Raw genomic sequence first — 21,893 nt, 5'->3', positions numbered from 1 at the left:
AGTCATCCAGTCTAGTTGCAGAACTACAGAAGCCAAAAAGCAAGATTAGTACCTTTATGGACTTTCCCGGAACTATGAACTTTGATGGATTAGGTCTTTGTTCTCTCTTGTTTTTGGCAGGTATTGCTGCCTCTGTCCTGAGTCTCAGGGCCTAAATGGTACTTTCATCATGGCATCCGTTGTGCTAAGGTCTGGAAACCTGTTACACTATAATCCTAGTTCTAGGAAAGCAAAGACTGTAAATTTGAAGCCAACCTGATCTAAGTAGTGAGTTCCAGGTTTCTAGCGCCACATGGCAAGATCTTGTCTCAACACACCACCCCCTTAATTTGTGTGATCTTGTTCGTATATGTATGTGTCTGTGCTCAAGCATGTGTCACACCTGTAATCCTAGCACTTGGGAGTGGAGGGGGGAAATGAAGAATTCAAGGTCATTCTCGCGGTGACCAGACAGATATGCAGTGTCAAGAAACAAGCAAGCAAGCAAACAAACAAACAAAACCATCAGCATGTTAACACTTAAAATCCATTCAACCAAGCATAGTTCATCTTGGACATGTCGAATGCTTCTAGGGAAACTAGCCAGACTGGTGAAATTTCTCTTGTAAAGGGCCAAAGGCTGCAGCTACCTTCTACCCACAGTTACAGAGAGAAGATGCCAGACAGCTTTTGATGGCCTCTTACAGAATCGGGGTATTTTCCATATTCTTCTATTGGGGACGGGAGGGCTCTGGAAAGCTGTTTCTACTAAACTATTTCTCGGGCCATGCCACTTTTTGGAAAGTTCTGCATCTTCATTTTGAAACATTCTCAGGGGGCCTTTGTTTTCCTGTGTGGTGGACACAGAACACTGGGTTCTGTGCTTGCCTGGGCTGTTGCTGTTATTGTCTCCCTAGAGCCTGTGCTGGTCCTGTGTAAATCTCCCATCATGCCGTCTCTTCCTCTTCCTTGCTGATGCTGGGCCACAGGATGGAGGCACTTCCCTCCCTTAATTAGACCCTCTAGGAAAGGACTTTGGAGCCTGACTCATGGCTTCCCTCCTACCCCACCCAGTGCCTTCATTCACCTGGCTATATCATTGCAGCTCACCCTATTGGATACGGTCCCTTTACTGTGCTATCCCAATGACCTTCACATCCACTGCACGTCAGCAGCCACTAGGCTAGCCCCACCCTGGACACTTCAGTTTCCACCATGGCTCTGCTCTTGAAGTTTGAACTCTCCAGCACTCCTGTTTGCCTCCCTTCCCATCCACCCACCAGTCCACACCCTCAGACTCACCAAACCTGCTCCAAATCTCGTTAGAATTTGTTTATTTGGCAGGTGCTTCTTGAGAGTAAACTAGGACCTTGAATTATGGCAGCGAAGCACTGGCTGATAGGTAGCTCCCCTCGGCGTCCAGGAAAGACACAGGCGCGAATGGGCAATTACAGGAGAGGGAGGCAGGAAGCCTGTAAGAGACCTAGGACGTTGAATAATGGGGTTCATGTTTAAGGAGAAACATGAAAGAAGCACAAAAGGCATGGTGAGTTAGAGGACCAGCCTCTGTGCAAGGATTTGTGTATGTGGAGCTTCGACTTGGGGGTGGGGAGGAAGGGAATAGATAAAATTGGAAAGATAAGCAAAACTGCAATCATTGAAAACCTATGTCCTCCAGTGCTAAGGAGCCTGGACTTCAGCATGGATGCTCTGGGAGGGTGGGTAGGTACACATTGAAACTTTGTTATTGAGTGCTGCATGCACAAGTGTTTGGTTTTTGTTGTTTGTCACTCCACCCCGACCCTCACCCCCAGTGCAGCGCTCAGGGTGAAATCCAAACCCAAAGCATTGCCCCTGCTGAACAAGCACCATGCCATTCAGATGTGTACTTCGGAATGCAAAACACCTCTCTAATCAGACATACATGGAACCACAGGAGGGCCAGGATACAGACAGTGAGACCAGTAAGAGGCTACTCTCAAGTCAGGCAAGAGGTAATGGGGTCTGAGCTGGGGTCCGCCACAGTGCGCTCGAGTCAACGTGAATCTGATTGACATTTGTAGAGGGAACTACGTAATGGAGATAAGAGAGAATGAAGACTGGCTTTGATCTGGGAAACTGTTTGGATGGTAGAGCTATTTACTTAGATGGGCATTATCTGGGAGCAATCAGAAGCTGGGAGGAAAACCAGGAAAGCAAGACTAATCAGCAATCTAAAGAAGGGTAAGAAACAGCAGGCCTGAGGAGAACCTGCTGGGAACAGCAACAGCTTCCTGGAGAGCATTGGGAGTAAAGAAGCAGCAGCCAGGCGGTGGTGGTGCAAGCCTTTAATCCCAGCACTTGGGAAGCAGGGGCAGGCAGATTTCTGAGTTCAAAGCCAGCCTGGTCTACAGAGTGAGTTCCAGGACAGCCAGAGCTACACAGAGAAAACCAAAAAACAAACAAACAAAAAAAAAGGAATGAAGAAGCAGTCCGGAGTCAGAGAACCTCAGATGTGACTTCAAGAAGTCAAGCTAGAAACAGTGAAACCATGAAGCACAGAGAAAACTGGATTGTAGCTGAAGAGAACCAACTTGCTAAGAAGATTCTAGAAGACAGATGAGGCTTGAACATGGCAGACTCCCCACAGGTAGTTCCCTGGGGTTTCTAAGGAAGGAGGAGGTCGCTATAGCATATGCTTTCTGTAGTGCACATGTGGTAGCGGTCAGAGGACAATTTTCATTGGTCAGTTCTCTCCTGCCATTATAGTAGTCCTGGTGGAGCTCAGATCATCCAGCTGGTGGCAGGTATCTTTACATGCTGAGCCAGCCAGCTCACCGGCTTCCTTTGTGAGACTTTTTACAAGGAACTTTAGGGTCTAAATTGCTTTCTTCTGATCTCCAAGGTCACCAGACATGCTCGTGCTGCACATACATACATACAGGCAAGACATTTATGCACGTAAAATAAAATTAAATAATTAAAATGTAAAATGGGCTTTAGTCTCATATCTGCTGATGCGAAGGTAGAATTTTTGGATGTCTGTTGAAATGTGTAAGAATTGGTTCTCCCTAAATGAGGTCCTCCAAAGGTTTCCAAGCCCTAAATGCTTCAAACTTAAGATACCTTATGAAGTAGAAATTTCTGGTTTCTTTAACAGCTCACTTTTGTCACATGATGTTTTTCTGGATGCCGTCTTGTGAGAGCGCATGTGATGTTTTGCTGAAAACAGACACTTGAGAGTGCACATGATGGTTAGAAAAAATATAAGTGAAGCCCACAAACAGTGAGAGGACCCTCTTGCGCTTTGATTGTCTTTGCTGGTCTTCACTGGTCTTTGCTGGTCTTCACTGGGTTTTGCTTGTCTTTGCTGGTCTTCATTGGTCTTCACTTTGTAGAGAAAAATGTGCCAAAGTATTTCTCATGGTATCCAGATTTGTGCCAATTCACTGGAGCCTAGCTTTTTCCTGCTGAAGCTACTGATTTGTGTTTGCTGTTTGCTATTGAACAGAACTACTGGTATCATGACAATGAAGAGTGGAATCGCCACAAGGAACTTCTTCTTCTAAGTAGAGCCACAAAACCCTTTTCCTATTAACCTTCCCTTCCCCTACCTCTGACCAGTGGATTGAAAGGGAGGGTAAAGCATTTAAGAACCCTAAATAAAGTAGGTTTTGGAAAAAAAAAATCTACGCCTACGACACTATATGGTGACAAGAAATTTTGTAGATGTTGAGGGTCTTGAGGTGGGGTCTTGAGCCTGTAGTCTGTCTTGTTGGCTCAGTGGAGCTGATCTTGATCTTCTGGTCTCCATTCACTCTCATGCAGATGCAGTTGAGCATGTGTTGTTTGGAGCCTGTAGGTACCTAGTGATTTGGTGCAGCATCAAGAGGAAATAAACAAGTTTGTGGTAGGTAATTGTGTGTGTGTGTGTAGATTGCCTAAAGGACAAAAAGCTTGTGTCTTTGTTAATTTTTGCTAACTTTGTGGGGTTTTTTTGGTTACTTAAGAGAACAAAATCAATCTCAGGAAAAATTGGGATTCTTTATTATGTTATTACCCACATTTATTAAAAAAAAAATACTGTGTCCTGACTTGAAATACTCAGGATAACAAGAAACTTTTGAAAAGGGAGTAAATGCTAGAAATAATTAAGTTTGGTTGATATCTTACTGTGGACAGGGTACATAGAAAGAGTTGTCAATTCTAGATACCTAGTCTTCTCTGGGTTAGATTGTACAGTAAGGGGCTATGGAAAGAAAAGGCTTCTCAGAATTATTTACTGTCTGAGAAGTTCCTGGAGCCTTGTTAATTATCTTCATTGTCCTCAGCTATTAAAAAGAATGAATTTATGAAATTCCTAGGCAAATGGTTGGACCTGGAGGGCATTATCCTGAGTGAGGTAACCCAATCACAAAAGAACTCAAATGATATGTACTCACTGATAAGTGGATATTAGCCCAGAAACTTAGAATACCCAAGATATAAGATACAATTTGCAAAACACATGAAATTCAAGAAGAACAAAGACCAAAGTGTGGACACTTTGCCCCTTCTTAGAATAGGGAACAAAACACCCATGGAAGGAGTTACAGAGACAAAGTTTGGAGCTGAGACAAAAGGATGGACCATCTAGAGACTGCCATATCCAGGGATGCGTCCCATAATCAGCCTCCAAACGATGACACCATTGCATACACTAGGCAAGATTTTGCTGAAAGGACCCTGATATAGCTGTCTCTTGTGAGACTATGCCGGGGCCTAGCAAACACATAAATGGATGCTCACAGTCAGCTATTGAATGAATCACAGGGCCCCCAATGGAGGAGCTAGAGAAAGTACCCAAGGAGCTAAAGGGATCTGCAACCCTATAGGTGGAACAACATTATGAACTAACCAGTACCCCGGAGCTCTTGACTCTAGCTGCATATGTATCGAAAGATGGCCTAGTCGGCCATCACTGGAAAGAGAGGCCCATTGGACTTGCAAACTTTATATGCCCCAGTACAGGGGAACGCCAGGGCCAAAAAGTGGGAGTGAGTGGGTAGGGGAGTGGGGGTGAGGGCATGGGGGACTTTTGGGATAGCATTAGAAATGTAAATGAGGAAAATACCTAATAAAAATATTTTTAAAAAATATCTTCATTGTCCATGATATAGCTTTAGTTTTTAGTTTGTTTGTTTTTATATTGTTTTGAAATGGGCTCTCCCTCTAGCCCAGGCTGCCTGGAAATCAATATGTAGCCCACAGTGGCCTCAAACTCACAACAATCCTCCTGCCTCAGCCTCCTGACTCTTGATATTACAGATATAAGACATGACATTGAACTCATGATAGGTTTATTTATTGTTTTTCCTGATATTAGACAACCACAGCATGATGTTATGATTGCAGTTTTCACTGTTCCTTAAAATGGTGATTTAATACAATTTATTTTAATCTAGCATTTCTTACTACTAAACTATTTGTTTTCAGTTGGGAACTAGTATCACTTACCTATAGAATGCTATGGTTAGGACATACTCCAAATCCATAGAATCTCTTTTCTTGATGTTCTCTATATGTGCTTAGTTTATTCTCACAATATATTTGGTCTGATCACAGCACTTCTGTATGTTATATGTGAACATTGCAGTGGCTTGAATATGATTGGCCCAGGAAGTGGCACTATTTGGAGGTGTGGCCTTGCTGGAGGAAGTGTATTGTATCTCTGTGGGGGTGGGCTTTGAGAGATCTTCCTCCTAGCTGCCTGGAAGCTGCCATGCTCCTGCTTTGATGATAATGGACTGAATCACTGAACCTGTAAGCCAGCCCCAATTAAATGTTGTCCTTATAAGACTTGCCTTGGTCATGGTATGTCTTCACAACAATCAAACCCTAACTAAGACAAACATTTTCCTCTGTAAAGATTGTGTTCGTTCATTTTAACAAATGAGAACTAATATTTGTTGTTTGTCTTTAGAAATAAGGCTTTTCTCCTATGTTTACTGTGATTTTTTTTTTTTGTCTAAAACATTTATAACATTTTTCTTACTTACTCATTTTTGAGATAAAATTTCACTGTGTAGCCCTGGCTGACCTGAAATTCACTAAGTAAACTGGGCTGTCCTTGAACTCATGAAGATCCTCCTGCTCTGACTCTTGAGTGCTAAGACTGAAGGCGTGCACTATCATGTCCTATTTATTTATTGTGTGTGTATACATGTGGTTATGGGGTGGTAGAGAGCAGGAACATGTTCAACAGCACAGAGGTGGAGGTCAAAGGACAATTTGTAAGTGTCTGCTCCCTCCTTCCATCTTGTTGGGTGCTGGGAATTGAACTCAGGTAGTTGGCTTAGTGGCAGCTGCCTTTACCTGCTGAGCCATTGAACCAGCTTTAAAACTTTAAGAAAGACTTTAGTCTTTCTTTAGGGTTTCTCTGTGTAGCCCTGGCTGTCCTGGAACTCACTTTGTAGACCAGGCTGGCCTCGAACTCAGAGATCCGCCTGCCTCTGCCTCCCGAGTGCTGGGACTAAAGGCGTGCGCCACCACGCCCGGCGACTTTAGTCTTTTGATTTTCATGCCACAGTACATAGCCACATTTCTTCATCAGTGGAGCAAGGTTTGGTTATAAACTCCCAGAGGATATTTCTCATTTTAAAATTATCAATAACAGGTTAAACACAGCCATTTTATTTTGCCATCTACAGATAGTTTTTAATTTTACTCTGTAGCTTCCCTGAACAGTTCTGAAATCAACTACAGACCATAGTGTTTCATCTTCCATAAAGAAAAGCTGTCTCAGAGTCATGTGCTGGTGAACTCTGCTTCTACCAGAGCTATACAGAGAGAGAACCAATTTTTAAAGAGATCTTTACCTTAAACTAAATGAGCTGATGAGGTAAGTGTAGTTAGTTTTAGGTGTCAGCTTGCCATAGTCTAGAGTCCCTGAAAGGAAAACCTCAAGTGAAAAATTGTCTGAATACAGATTGGCCTGTGGGAGGGTTGTCTTGATTGTTAATTAACCCAGCCCACTGAAGGTAGCACCATTCTTTAGATGGAACTCTGAAATGTGCAATAGTGGACAAAGTCAGCAAGCAGGCAAGCAAGAAGCATGCCTGCATTCATTGCTCTCTGCTATTGACTATGATTGTCGTATTAGCCAGAGTTCTAGAGTAACAGAACTTAAAGAGAATGTGTGTGTGTAAATATATATATAGGGTTTTGCTGTGGTCCAGCTAATCTAACAATGGCTGGCTATGAGCAGAAAATCCAAGAATCCAGAAGTTTCTCAGCCCACAAGGCTGGATGCCTCCGCTGGTCTTCAGTAGACACTGGAATCCTGAAGAAGTAGACTGTAATGCCAGTGAAGAATGGACTTGCTAACAAGGTGTGAACAAGCAAAGAACAAAATATAGGCTGCTAGCAGAGGGTGTGGCTCAGAAGGTGTGTCTTCTCTCCTCGCCCCACCCCCATTCAATCCGGATTAAAGGCATGTTCAAACTCAGCAAAAATTCTTCATGGGTTTGCACTCAGTTTTTGGATTGTAGTTAATTGCAGATGTAGTCAGGTTAGCACCAAGAACAGCCATCAGAGATGTGATGTGACTAGCCACTGGAGTTCTTGTCTTGGTTTACCTATAATCATAGATAGTCACCTGTAACTGTACACTGAAATAAAGTCTTCTTCCCCTGCGTTGTTTCAGGGTCAGGGTGTTTTGTCAAGGCCACAGAAATTAGAGTGAGTCATAATGATTGGCTCTGGTTGACATATTGGTGATATTTAAATTGGTTTACTTCCTGGCTTTGTAAGGAACTGGTTTCTCTTTTCTCTTAAACAACCTGTAACATAACAATTTGGCACTCCATGCTCTGGTTAAGTGAACCATTTATGAATATCTAAATAGATATTCCCTGACCTCCAAAATTTGACTACTCTCATTGAATAGTCTTAATTTCATAGCAACATAGTAATTTGTGTGGCTTTGATACGATCTGCCATCCTTGTGGACAGGACAGGCTTTGTGACAATGGTTATGCCCTTGAGACCGAGACTGGATCATAATATTTGAGAATGACACCATTGAGTCAGAAATGACCAAACATTTTTAAGCAACTGAGGTTGGCTTTATAGACCCAATGCTTAATGTTACCCTGGTAAAATTAACTTGGTACATAGAGCTTATAGAGCCCCTAGCCTTATAGGAGACTTAGGAAGGTGTATTCCTGGCAAATGTGTTCAAATGTATAGGTTCTGGAAATGAATCTGATGTCAACTCATTGGTTGGCTTTCAGACCTCAAGAGCCTTTCAGTAACTGGGCATATTAATTATGAATTATAATCTGAGCATGTGGGAAGCAGAAGGACGGATTAGGAGTTTGGCTTCATCCTCAACTACATAAAGAGCTTTGGAGCCGGGCGGTGGTGGCACATGCCTTTAATCCCAGCACTCGGGAGGCAGAGGCAGGTGGATTTCTGAGTTTGAGGCCAGCCTGGTCTACAAAGTGAGTTCCAGGACAGCCAGGGCTATACAGAGAAACCCTGTCTCAAAAAACCAAAAAAAAAAAAAAAAAAAGTACTGACTGCTCTTCCAGAGGTCCTGAGTTCAATTCCCAGCAATACACAGTGGCTCACGACCATCTGTAATGGGATCTGATGCCTTCTTCTTGTGTGCCTGAAGACAGCTACAGTGTACTCATATAAATAAAATAAGCACATTAAAAAGAAAAAAGAAAAGAAAGGACTATATCTTTTTTTTCTTGCACAAATTGTCCATCTCTCCAGTTTTCTTTTATACTTCACTAACTTAATATTTACTTTCCCCACAATCAGCCTAGACTGGCATCTTCAGGAATTAAAACCTAGATCCCTAGCAAGAGTTTAGGTTGCCTTGCAGCTGACCTATGTCCCAGAACCATGGAGGTTGTGCCAATAGAAACTTTAGTCTAGGGTTAACACCTCAGCAGACCATGAATGTCAAGTAAGAATTGTCCCTGGACAAGTCACTGTTTGTTCCACTAAGGAGTCTAGACAAAGCCTCAGGTCATTTAAGTCCTCATATAGAAGAAGCCGGACCAGGGACACCATCAAGAACATCATCTCTCAGCTTTAGGGAACACAAGGAATGCTACTGGGATATTTTTATTTCTGCTGATATTGAACTCCACGGAACTAATTTTCAGGGTCCAACTAAAGGAGTTTTATTGTAAAGTATCTCTTTTAAAATTTTATTTTTTAGTAAAATTTTGTGTGTGTGTGTGTGTGTGTGTGTGTGTGTGTGTGTGTGTGTGTGCATGCACCATGGTACAGGTGGGAAGGTTAGAAGACAACTTTTGGGTGTCAGTTCTCTTTCTACTGTAGGTCCCAGGAATTGAACTCAGGCATCCAGGCTTGCATAGAAACTACTTTTCTCCTCAGAGCCATCACACCAGCTTGTAATCAACCCTTTGTATTATTACTTCTCTATCTCAGGCATTTATCTTTTATTTATTTTATTATGTGGGTTTTTTTTTTTTTTTGAGACTGTGTCTAGCCCAGGGTAGTGTCAAACTCATAATGTCCCTCCTGCCCCAGTGTCCCAATTTCTAGGATTATAGTAAGAGACATCTCTCCCAGATAGGCATTCATCTCAAAGACCTGAAAACAACTCACTTCTCAACAGATGGTTCAACTGGTCTTTAAAGGAGACACGGCAACAAGAAAGAGAACTGGGTGTTGTAGTGCATAATTGTAATGTCAGCACTTGGGAAGCTGGGACGGGAGGATGGCATGTTTCAAGATTGCAAGTTCAGTCCTCAGAACTGAAATCAAATACACAGACTCAACTCAGGCCATGAAGTCACGCAGGAGGCTTATGTTCACTGGAGATGTTCACTGATGGAAGGCAACTCACCTTGAACAGAAGTTGAGCATTTCAGTGTAGTGCTTTCTAGGAGTCTTATACAAGTTCAGGTGATGGAATGCCTTGGGTCCTGAATATTTCAGAAATGATGAGCTGACTACAAAGGGTCATACAGATCTCATGGTTCTCCTCAGAAACCCCATTTCCATCCTTCCTTGTGACTCCTGTAGCCTGAAGGGATGGTGCCTTTCTAAGACTTGCTTCTACAAACCCCAGCTTCTCTTTGACATATTCCTCAATAAAGAATGGTGTCTGAGCCAGGCGTGGTGGCACACACCTTTAGTCTCAGCACTCGGGAGGCAGAGGCAGGCGGATTTCTGAGTTTGAGGCCAGCCTGGTCTACAAAGTGAGTTCCAGGACAGCCAGGGCTATACAGAGAAACCCTGCCTTGAAAAGCCAAAAGAGAGAGAGAGAGAGAGAGAGAGAGAGAGAGAGAGAGAGAGAGAGAGAGAGAGAGAGAGAATCGTGTCTGATCATCCCAGCCTGAATAAAACTACCTCCTGAATTATCACCTGATTTTGGCCATAACAATGCCATTGAGGACTGTTATTTTTTAAACACAAGGTTTCTCTGTGCAGTCCTTGCAGTCCTGGAACTCACTTTGTACACCAGGCTGGCCTCAAACTCAGAGATCCTCCTGCCTCTGACTCCTGAGTGTTGGGATTAAAGATGTGTGCCACCACATCAGCCTGACAATCTTGCTGGAGTGAACCATCTGTTCCCTAGAGTTCTTTTTAGTCATCCTGTGGTTGACTCTATGGACCATAGTCCCTTCACCATCCCAGGGTCAAACAGACCAGAGAAGGAAGGTGCTGGTGCTATGGAGATGGCTCGACGGGCAAAGTGCTGGCTGTACAAGTCTGAGTGGCTGGCGCTGGATCCTCGGGATCCACACTAGAAAAACGGGAGCATGTTGATGCACACCTGCCATCACAGCGCTGGAGAGGCAGAGACAGGAGGATCCCAGAGGCCAGCCAGTCTAGCCAAATGGTTAGGGAGCTCGCTTAGCACGTATGAAACACTGGGTTTGATGCCTAGTACTACACAAAACTTTATGGTGGATGCCTATAATCCCAGCACTTAGGAGGCAGAGGCAGGAGGATCAGCAGTTCAAGCTTATCCTTGAATATAGCAAGTTTGAGACTAGTTGTACCTATATGAGACCCTGTGTCTTTTTTTTTTAAAGATTTATTTATTATATGTAAGTACACTGTAGCTGTCTTCAGACACTCCAGAAGAGGGCGCCAGATCTCGTTGCGGATGGTTGTGAGCCACCATGTGGTTGCTGGAATTTGAACTTTGGACCTTCGGAAGAGCAGTCGGGTGCTCTTACCCACTGAGCCATCTCACCAGCCCGAGACCCTGTGTCTTAGTCAGTATTCTATTGCTGTGAAGAGACATCATGATCACAGCAACTCTTATAAAGGTAAATGTTTAATTGGGGCTACCTTACTGTTCAGAGGTTCAGTCTATTTTCATTTACGGCAGGGAGCATGACTGCATCCAGGCAGACATGGTGCTGAAGAAGTAGCTGAGAGTGCTACATCTGGATCAGCAGGCAGCAGGAAGGAATAGTGTGACATTGAGCCTGGCGTGAGCTTCTGACTCTCAAACCTCCCTCCACCAACCTCCCCCCCCACCCTTCTCCAACAAAGCCACACCCACTCCAACAAGGCCACACCTCCTAATTGTGCCACTCCCTAAAGGTCAATGGGGACCATTTTCTTTCAAGCCTCCACACCCTGACTAACCAAAACAAAACAGTTGGAGGAGGATGTCCAATGTGGATGTCTAGCCTTAACACAATTTTGCACATATATGAATGTACATCTCCTGTAAGTGTTCACACGAATGAACCTGTATGTACAGAGATCCCACACATAAAAGGGAGAAAAGAACTTCTCTATATTCTGCTGGGGGTCTGAGATTCCTTTGACCTGAAATGGCGTTAAAACCCACAACTATTCTTCTGTTAGGAGGAGGAAGTCATATCTGGGCCTCAGAAGTCTAGCTGGGACAGGCACTGGGCAGAAGGCCATGCAGAAGCAGAGCTAGATAGGAGTGGAAGTCACTCGAGGGTCCTAATGACTAGCATGAAGAACTAGGGTGAGCCTTGAGGAGGCTTAGAAACTAGAGGTATGGAGGCCTCAGAGAACCAAATGAATATAAATAAAAAGACATGTAAGACTTTAGCCTGACTCCACTGCCTTGTTTTTCTTGGAAGGGCAGTGGGAGCTGGCAAAGAAGGCCCCAGGGGACAGAATGTGTGCAGTCAAGAATTTTCAAAGCAGTGAGCAAAAGGGGATGCCATCTGCAAGTGTGCTGTCATCTGTCTCCTCGTGGGCATATAAGCATATTTGGAGCTAGGTCCCAGGAAGCCTTGAAAATCCCTAGCACCCTTGGGTAGCCTGTGTGGTGTCCTTGGGCCTAGCACAGGGCTGGTCATGGCGACTGGGACTTTGAACTCAGTGTGGGAAATATTTTCTGGACCATAAAAGAGTGACAGAGCAGGAAAACTGGGCAGGGATGGGTAGGGGAATGGCTCATGCTGATTGTGTGTCATGTTGCCAGGGGTGATATTGAAAATATTTTCTCAAAAGTTAATAACTAGGGCATTGCAGGCAAGGGTTGAGCAGAGTGAATTCTGGCTGAAGAGGAGCAGTATCTGACAGTGGTGGAAGCTCCCAGGAACCCAAGTCACTTATTATTTTAAGAAAAAGAGGCAGATTAGCCCACACTAAGCCGTGGACTATGACTTTAGGGCTGGGATGCTAACCAAGGCCACCAGAGAGTTGGTGACTTAGAACTCTGCCTCGATAAACAGGTAGCTGGAAATGAGCCTGTGGTGGCTTGAATAGGTTTGGCCACCATAGATTAATATGTTTGAATGTTTGGCTAAAAATTAGCACTATTAGGAGGTGTGGCCTTGTTGGAGGAAGTATGTCACTGTGGGGGACAGGCTTTGAGGGCTCATGTTCAAGCTCCACCCAGTGTGGGACAGACTTCTGCTGCCTTCAAATCAAGGTGTAAAACTCTCAGCTCCTTCAGCACCATGTCTGCCTGTGTGCCACCACGCTTCCTGCCATGACGATAATGAACTGAACCTCCAAAACTGTAAGGCAGCCCCAGTTAAATGTTTGCATTTACAAGAGTGGCTGTAGTCATGATGTCTCTTAACAGCAATGGAGACCTTAACTAAGACAGAGTCTGGGCTTCAGGAGGAGTTCCACAGCATGTTTTGGCCCAAGTGTGTCTGGAAGGGCCTCTTCACTGACCTACAGGTCCACGCCTGAGCTGTCTGGTCTCAGAAGTTCAGTTTTATTCATAGACCGAATCCTCTGTGCTGATGTTATGAATTGAAAATTTTTACCAGTGAGTGACAATCTCTTACTGTGATGGGCCTGATTAGGGTACCAAGACAAGGTTCTGGACAGTGGTGAGAAAAATGATGGCTCTGAGTTGTTATTGTTGTCGTTAATAGTTTTTATTTAATTAATGTGCATTGCCCACTTTTGCATGTATGTATATCTGTGCGAGGGTGTCTGATCCCGCTGGGACTGGAGTTGCTGACAGTTCTGAGCTGCTATGTGGGAGCTGGGAATCAAACCCAGGTCCTTTAGGAAGAGCAGCCAGTGCTCTTAACCTTTGCGCCATCTCTCCAACCCCCTGTTGTTGTTTTGAGCCAACAGTAAGCTGTTTCAAAACAGCTGAGTGGCCTGGAACTGGCTATGTAGATCGAGCTGGCTTTGAACTCGGAGATTCCCCTGCATCTGAGTGTCAGGATCTAAGTACCTACATGGGATTGATGCATGTGCAGTCTATCAGGCTGCTAGTTTCCCTTCCAATGGCCTTCTCCTATCTTGGGCTCCTCCTCTCTGATTCTAGACAGTTAAGACTTAGGCAAAGTTCTCTGTTTTCTTTCTTTACAAAGGCGCTGATACCTGCTGGCATGGTTATACACTGGCTAATTACTCTGGTAAGTCCCCGCCCCCCCCCAATTGCTTTGGATGGAAGAGCTGACCTTCAGAAGATGGCTATGACTACTTAGCTATCCTGGTATAACCAGGGTAGAGCATACCTACCTTGGATGATGTTGGTTGCAAGAAGTCAGGTGATGCTTCACATCCAAGTGTCTAAGTCAGGATGAGGCCAAGAGTCTCTGGTTAGGAGACACCAGCAGCATCCAGATGTCCATCAAGAGATACAGGTGGCCGTCAAAGAAATCTGTGGGTTCTCTCTTGGTGGCATTGAGGCGCCTCAGAGTCAAGACTCAACTGTGCTACCTGTTGCTCCATACTATTGGGGTACAGTGTTCAAAGATCTCCCCAACACCCTATCATCTATTGTGACAGATCACGGCTCCACAGATAGCTGGATGTTTTCTGCTCTGGGTCTCAGGGATGAGTTTTGATTACTATTAAGCAGAACAATGTATCTTGGTTCTCTTAGATGTTGGCCCATTTGCATAGTTTGCTCATTGTTACAGTTTTGATCTTAAATGTACAGATCCAGATTTGAAAAGCTTGGCCATCAGCCTGTGACATTATTAGGAGGTGGTGGAATCTGTAGAAAGTGGGACCTAAGCCGGGCATGGTGGCACATGCCTTTAATCCCAGCCCTTGGGAGGCAGAGGCAGGTGGATTTCTGAGTTCGAGGCCAGCCTGGCCTACAAAGTGAGTTCCAAGATAGCTAGAGTGATACAAAGAAACCCTGTCTTGGACCCCATCTCCCCCCCCCAAAAAAAAACCCGAAAGTGGGACCTAGTGGGAAGGAAATTCGGTCACTGAGGTCAGAACTCCAATAAGCCTTTCCTCTTTTTACATTGACTTTTCTCAAATATTTTGTCACAGCAGCAGGGAGCTAACATAGGCATGCAGGTTGGTCTTGATTGTCAAAGGAATTTAGAATGACAAGAATATACATCTCTGGGCGTGTCTGAAGGGTACCTCCAGGGAGGAATGACTGAAGGGGAGACCAACTCTCAACGCAGGAGGCACCTTCCAGTGGGCGGCTCTGCTATAGAGTTCTGAGGAAAAAGCAGTGTGCATCGCTTGCCATTACAGCTTCCAGAGTGCGCATGTTTATCCCTGCTGCTGCCGCTGCCACTGCCGCCGCTGCCGCTGCTCTCTTCAGCTGGTGCCAGATACCAGCTTCTTCAGCCTTCCCATGAAGACTCTATGCCAGCTACTCTTCAGGGAGCAGGGCTGTCGAGGCATCTAACCTCCCAGACTGAGAAGTTGCTGGGCTTTCAGTCTCTCCAGTGCGCAGTTAGTGCTGTCTTCCTAGTCCTTATTCTGTAGGTTGAGCTCATAAACTATCTTTTAAGTTGGGCACAGTGGTGCATGCCTGCAGTCCTCGAGCTGGGAAGCAGAAGCAGGAGGGTCCCGGGTCTCGCTGACTGTCTGATTTAAACCTAGTCAATGAGCTCAGGATTTGGTGAGACACCCTGTCTCAAAAAATTAAGATAGGAATAGAGGAAACCATTTCTTGAAAAACAAAAACAGCCGGGCGTGGTGGCTCACGCCTTTAATCCCAGCACTTGGGAGGCAGAGGCAGGTGGATTTCTGAGTTCGAGGCCAGCCTGGTCTACCAAGTGAGTTCCAGGACAGCCAGGGCTACAGAGAAACCCTGTCTCGAAAAACCAAAAAAAAAAAAAAAAGAAAGAAAAAAAAAAGAAAAACAAAAACAAAAACAAACAAACAAACAAACAAACCTTGTGTTTGTGGTACAAGTAGTCTGTCCATTTGTTGAGGGTATGTTTTAGGGAAATGAATACAGACAGACGAATGTACATGAGAGAGAGCGTGATGACAGAGCATGATGAAGCGCACAGCGCATAGACGTAAACAGACAGCGCACCAGTCTGTGCCAAACAGTGCTTGCTGGGCTAGTCAGGAAAGCAAAGGGAGGCAAGCCTTCATTAGCCCGCATCTTCCGCTCAGTTTATTCCCCACTGAGAAGAAAACCTGAGAGACAATGAGTTGAGTCTTCCAAGTGGGAGAAGCCCCACGACAGGCACACCTGACCTCTGCTGCCATACACAGCGACCCACCTTCTAAAAGAAGGTGGTCCAGGGATCAGGGCCGCGCAGGGAATGGGAGGGAGACATCATGCCTCGGTGCTCAATCGGCAGCTGTGGCTTGGAGTCCAGCCACCTCATGATTAAGCTATAGTGGAAGAGAGCCCAGGGAAGCTGCCAGCTTCTGTGATTTAGCCCTGACGCTTCCAGAAAAGATTGTTCAGACCTACCTGGAGGTGCAGGCAGGCTCTAGTCCAGGCCTGGGCTGGGAAGTCAACATGCAATGAATGACTCATGCCTGGCCTGACGCAGTGAGGATACAGAGGACTTGGCATTAGCCTGTCCTTGCCAGCAGGGCATAAGAAGGAACCGCAATGTCTCCAGCTATTTTAGGCCCAATGCAGAAGATGTTATTTGTATTGTCACAGTGTCCGAGGAGACAGTACGTTACAGTATGCAAGGTACAGAGAGTATGCTGGAGGTGGCCCGAACAAAGCCTTCAAAAGGAAACTTGATTTCAATCAGGCTGGGAAGTTATATGTTCAATGTCAGCACAACTTCCACAAAGCCCAGAGCCCCCAACCATAACCATCCTACACCGACTACACATTTTCCACTATCCCTAGGGTCGTTACAACAAATTCCCAGCCATTTCTGAAATCCGCCTAGAGACAGAATGACTGTTCAAGAAACGAGCTACAAATTAAAAGAGGTAAAAATTACTTTCATGGAGTATAAAGTACTAACAGTGTAGCATCTTCATTAAAGTTACAGTCGGGTTTTATATCCCAGTTGGTCACCGGTGTGGATTGGCCCAGACTTACTTTATGATAATTACACCATAAATCACCCCAGAGTGCAAAGCTAGATTATAACGAGACGAGGCACTGAAACAACAAGCCAACAACAGAAAATCCCAATGAATTCACCAATGAGCATTGTGTGCCCTGTTTAAAATTACCAAGCAAATTAACCCTAATAGCCTGAATGTTTCCAATTAATATTTCACTAAAAGAACTAAGTTTCGAACTCAGCGATTCAAATGAAGTTCTAGTACCGATTTCTCTAACAAAATTCTCTACAGGAATCTTGGTGGAAATAAAGGACACATTATATCATAGATATTTATAAACCCCTGAGTAATTGCAGAGCTATCGTGTGCTTCGTATTTTGTAATAGGGTCTCATGTAGCCGAGTTGGCCTTGAACTTGCTCTATAGCTGAGAATGGCTTTGAATTTTTGATCCTCCTGCCTCCACCTCCCAGATGCTATGATCACCTTCATTTGCTACTGTGCTCACCTTTTGCCAAGCTATTTTATGATAAAAATATCTGGCACTGCATTTTCATATTATCTGGGTTTTCCGACTGTAAGACTTTCACTCAGTTTTGAATTTCTACTTAGCAAAATTAAGCACCCTGATTCCAATCCTATGTGGAGCTGCATGCAAAACCAAGCAGTTTCACATTTGATTTATTCTGCCATAAAGGTAACGCATAATGGAAAACTCTACCACTAAGAAATACATTGATATTTCACATCCCAGAAAATAATGAACTCCCTGGATCATACTTGCATGAGTTTTGCCTAAGTTTATTTATCTAGATATTTGTACTCCCTTCCTTATTCTTATAATGGCCTCTAAAAAGCCACAAGCATTTGACATTGATCACCAGAAGTCCTCTAGACCTCTGCAGATCCGATTTCTTAAGAGTTGTTTTAAAGTTACACTTATCTATTTATTTAATGTGTTGGGGTGTGCTGGTACCAAGTCAGATGGGTGGAGGTCAGAGGACAACCTTAGGGTATCACTTCTCTCTGCTATTCATCTGAATCTTGACGACTGATTTCAATTGTTAGGCATGACTGGAAATACCCACTGAGCCATACAATACTTTTAAAAGTTTAATTTTTTATTTGAGGCCAGGTCTCACGATGTAGCCTTGGCTGGCCTGAATCTCACTGTATAGACTAGACTGGCCTTGGATTTACAGAAGTCTACCCGTCTCTGCCTCTGGAGGGTTGGAATTAAAGGGTGTGCCATCATACATGGCCTCCAAAAAAAAAAAAATCAAACCACTTTTATAAACAGTACATATTAAATATATTTTTAGAGCCAAGTCAGACTTTCAAATATTGAAGTCATGAGTTTATACCAATATTCTCACATTCCTAACAAATTTACAGCAAAATTGGCATAATTCAAAGTGAACAGAGGACTTGTGATAGTGCCTGGTGAGATGTTAAGGCCCAGGATAACATATAATTTAAAGTTGTCTATCTGCATCGGGCATGGTGACACACACCTTTAATCTCAGCACTTGGGAGGCAGAGGCAGGCAGATTTCTGAGTTCGAGGCCAGCCTGGTCTACAGAGTGACAGCCAGGAATACATAGAGAAACTCTGTCTTGAAAAAAAAAAAGCTATCTATCTATCTATCTATCTATCTATCTTCATCTATACCTATATGTATATATGCACATATATGTTTTGAAAACATTTCACACAATATATTTGGACCATGCTTTCCACCCAGTTCCTCCCCATTAATCTACTCACCCAACTGTTTTTTTTTTTACTATCTCTTTAAAACAAACAAAAACAACAGTAAAACAAGAAACACACAAACTCCTCACAAGAACACAAAAAATGGAAACTGAAATAAATAAACCAAAGGCCAATAAGGAAAAACAAGGCAAAAAGTCTACAAAATTACAGCTGTGGTTCAGGTAGGCACTAAAACATTCTACTGGAATTTCGTTTCGTTTCATTTTGTTTTGCTTTTGAAACAGGGTCTCTCTGCATAGCCCTGGTTTTCCTAGAACTTACTCTGTTGACAAGGCTGGTCTCAGAGTCAGAGATCTGTTTGCCTTTTCCTGTGAGTGCTAGGATTAAAGGTGTGTGCCACTATGGCCTGCTTTGTAGTCTAAATCATCTATTTGCCTGCCTGTCTGCCTGCCTGCCTGCCTATCTATTGGTCTATCTATCTATCTATCTATCTATCTATCTATCTATCTATCTATCTTCTATGTATTTATTTCTTTTGTTTTTTGAGACAGGGTTTCTCTTGTATCTCTGGCTGTCCTGGAACTCACTCTGTAGACCAGGCTGGCCTGAACTCAAGAGATCTACCTGTCTCTGCTTCCCTAATGCTGGGATTAAAGGCATGAGTCAGCACTGCCCAGCTGTAGTCTCAATCTTAATGACTATATATTTCTTTTCTCTTTTAGTTTTGCACTGATCAGCAGCCTCCGCATTTCCAAATTAAAACATAAAGAAAGGGGTTTAGAGACTTGGCTTCCAACTTTACAATGCTAAGAATTCATAGTCTAATAATTCTTTCACATCCCCAACCCTCTGGGGCTGAGAATATTTCTTCTGGCTCCTCTCCTCTGCTCTTGGCAGAGGCATCCAGAAGCCTCGTCTGACTCATCTGTACTTCTGCAGGCTTGGAGCTCACACCCCTGACCTTCCCTTGCCAGTCAAAGTTCCAACCAGGTGACAGAATGCTACTCACCTTTAGTGTTTCCTTCTGTTTCTCTCTGTGCGGCTTCCGTGAGTCTCTGTCCAATCACTTTCTCCCTCTATTTTTCTGTCTCTGGGCTCTGTCCATTAGTCCATTTTCTCACTCCACCTGGCGAGCGAGCACACGTCACTCTTACAAGGAAACATCCAAGGTCCAGAATGACAGCTGTACAGAGTCTGAGGGGGACTCTCATCTAACAACTAACATCCAACAACTCACAATTACCTTAAGGATTTTTGTCTACATACTTTATTACTTACGTGTTTTTGAGTGGGCTTGTGAGCCTGTATGACGGTGCCTGAAGAGACCAGATATGCCTTGGATACTCTGGACCTGGAGTGACCAGCGGTTCTGAGAGACTCACTGTGGGTGCTGGGAATGAAACCAGGTCCTCTGCAGGCAGCAAGTGAACCCAGTTGATCATTGGGCAATCTGTTCTGACTAAAGATGGTGGTTGTTGTTTTGTTTTGTTTTGTTTTGTTTTTTCTTTTTCTTTTTTTTTCATTTTAGTTTCTAGATCCCAAAATTTAGGAATTCAAGCCACAGCCACAGATCTTGATGAGCCACAGTGTGTATGCATGTTCGATGTTAAGTGTTCCTTTACTTGTATTGTTTCTGGTCCTAAAATGAGAGAAAAGCTGGGTTTAATGGAATCCAGACTCGCCAGGTTGGGGAAAGGGGGATTGGGCGCGTGTGCACACGCATGCATGCACGCACGCACGCACAAACGATGAAAACAAAAACAAAAGAACAACTCTGAAACTCATGGACTGCTTCTCTGGCTTCCCCAAGAACAGTGTGTCACTGGCCGACCACCAAGTTCCTCAAGATGATGTATGCCCCTCGGGACTGGATCCTGCCCTGTCCGCATGTTCATTGCCAGTTTGGTCACTCAGGACCTAAAGCCTCACCCCACTGAGTTCTTCTAAACCAGTGGAACCTCCCTCCTACTCCTCTGAGAACGTTCTTGAAGATAAGGACTGTGGGACCCTGTCTGGATATCTTATATCCCCAGCACAATGCCTGAAGCAGAGGGAACAGGCTCTGTGGATGTGTTGTCACCATGGCACAATGACTCTCTTGGGTCTAGCCAGTTATAGGATACTTTCTGTTGTTCACCAGAAATGTTCTAACTGGTCCATTAAATGTGTGTGCTTGAACCAAACAGAGCTAGTCATTATAAGATGATTTGGATTTGGGGTTCTCACTTTCTCCGTGTTGGCATCCACTGCTTCTCTGTCCCCAGCCTAAACATTTTTTTTTCCCAACTGAATAAATGAATGTCGGTCAGGTTGTATTGGATCTGTAGATCTCAGGAGAGGCTCAGGAATCTTTCAACAAAGTTCCCTAGGTTGGTGATTCATCCCAGTGGCTCGTGATCTGTTCCCAGTGGAGTTCTGGGAACCTTCTGAGGCAGCAAGCGGTGCTTTCTAAAAGTCCAGGTTCCTGGGCATCTTCATGTCAGAACCCCTGAGATTCAGACCCAACACTGCATTTTCATAAAGCAGCTCTGGGAGACTCTCATAAACACTTAAAGCCAGAACCACTTGGGGAAGGAAGTGAAGACCAAGTTCATGTGCCTCTGACTCACTGTGGCCTCCCAGGCCTGCGCTGAAAGCTATGACCTGGGTTACCAACTCCCAAATTATCATGCTACTGGTATCTTCTGTCTTTTGAGAGCTAAGTGAGATAACATAATGTCACTTTACAAAGTACTAAATAATCTATGCATGTGAACTGTTAGAAATACTTATTTTAGCTGGGTGGTAGTGGCGCACACCTTTAATCCCAGCACTTGGGAGGCAGAGGCAGGCAGATTTCTGAGTTCGAGGCCAGCCTGGTCTACAGAGTGAGTTCCAGGACAGCCAGGACTATACAGAGAAACCCTGTCTCGAAAAAACAAAAAAAACAAAAAAACAAAACAAAACAAAACCCAAAAATAAATAAATAAATAAATAAATATTTATTTATTTTGGCATATTTCTTTATTTTTATTTTTTTAAAGAAAGAGTCTCACTCTATAGCCCATACCGGCCTGGAACTTTCTATGTAGGCCAAGATGTCCTTGTACTCAGGACAATACTCCTGTATCAGTCTCTCAAGTATTTAGGTTCTGGCATTATAGGTATGAACCACATATTCTCTCTCTCTCTCTCTCTCTCTCTCTCTCTCTCTGTGTGTGTGTGTGTGTCTGTCTGTCTGTCTGTCTGTCTTATGTAGAGCTTGAACCTAGGGCCTCACACATGTTCGGAAAGCACTCTTCCATAAGTCTACCTATAGCTACCACCCCATTTATCCATCTCCATCTCTGTCCTAGGGTTACGATTGCTGTGATGAAACACCATGACAAAGCAACTTGGGGAGGCAAAAGTTTATTTAGTTTATCATCAAAAGCAGTGAGGGTAGGAACTCAAGCAGAGCAGGACCCTAGAGGTAGCAGCTAATGCAGAGGCAATGGAAGGATGCTGCTTACTGGCTTACTCTCCGTGGTTTTGCTAAGCCTGCTTTCT

General features: G+C 44.1%; 1 long non-coding RNA gene across 1 annotated transcript; it reads left to right on the top strand.

The window, feature by feature from the left end:
• Positions 1-12,865: 12,865 nt before the first annotated feature.
• LOC115030610 (uncharacterized) lies at positions 12,866-20,375 on the top strand. The gene is made up of 3 exons (XR_003836196.2): positions 12,866-12,952; positions 13,770-13,814; positions 20,176-20,375. It is a non-coding gene; the product is annotated as an uncharacterized LOC115030610 (long non-coding RNA).
• The last annotated feature ends 1,518 nt before the right edge of the window (positions 20,376-21,893 follow it).

The sequence above is a fragment of the Mus caroli genome, unplaced genomic scaffold, assembly GCF_978045245.1.
Source record: "Mus caroli unplaced genomic scaffold, Mus_caroli_1 scaffold_1, whole genome shotgun sequence".
Classification (NCBI taxonomy): domain Eukaryota; kingdom Metazoa; phylum Chordata; class Mammalia; order Rodentia; family Muridae; genus Mus; species Mus caroli.
Note: the sequence above shows the minus strand (reverse complement) of the source record. Positions and strands in the feature narration are given on the sequence as shown.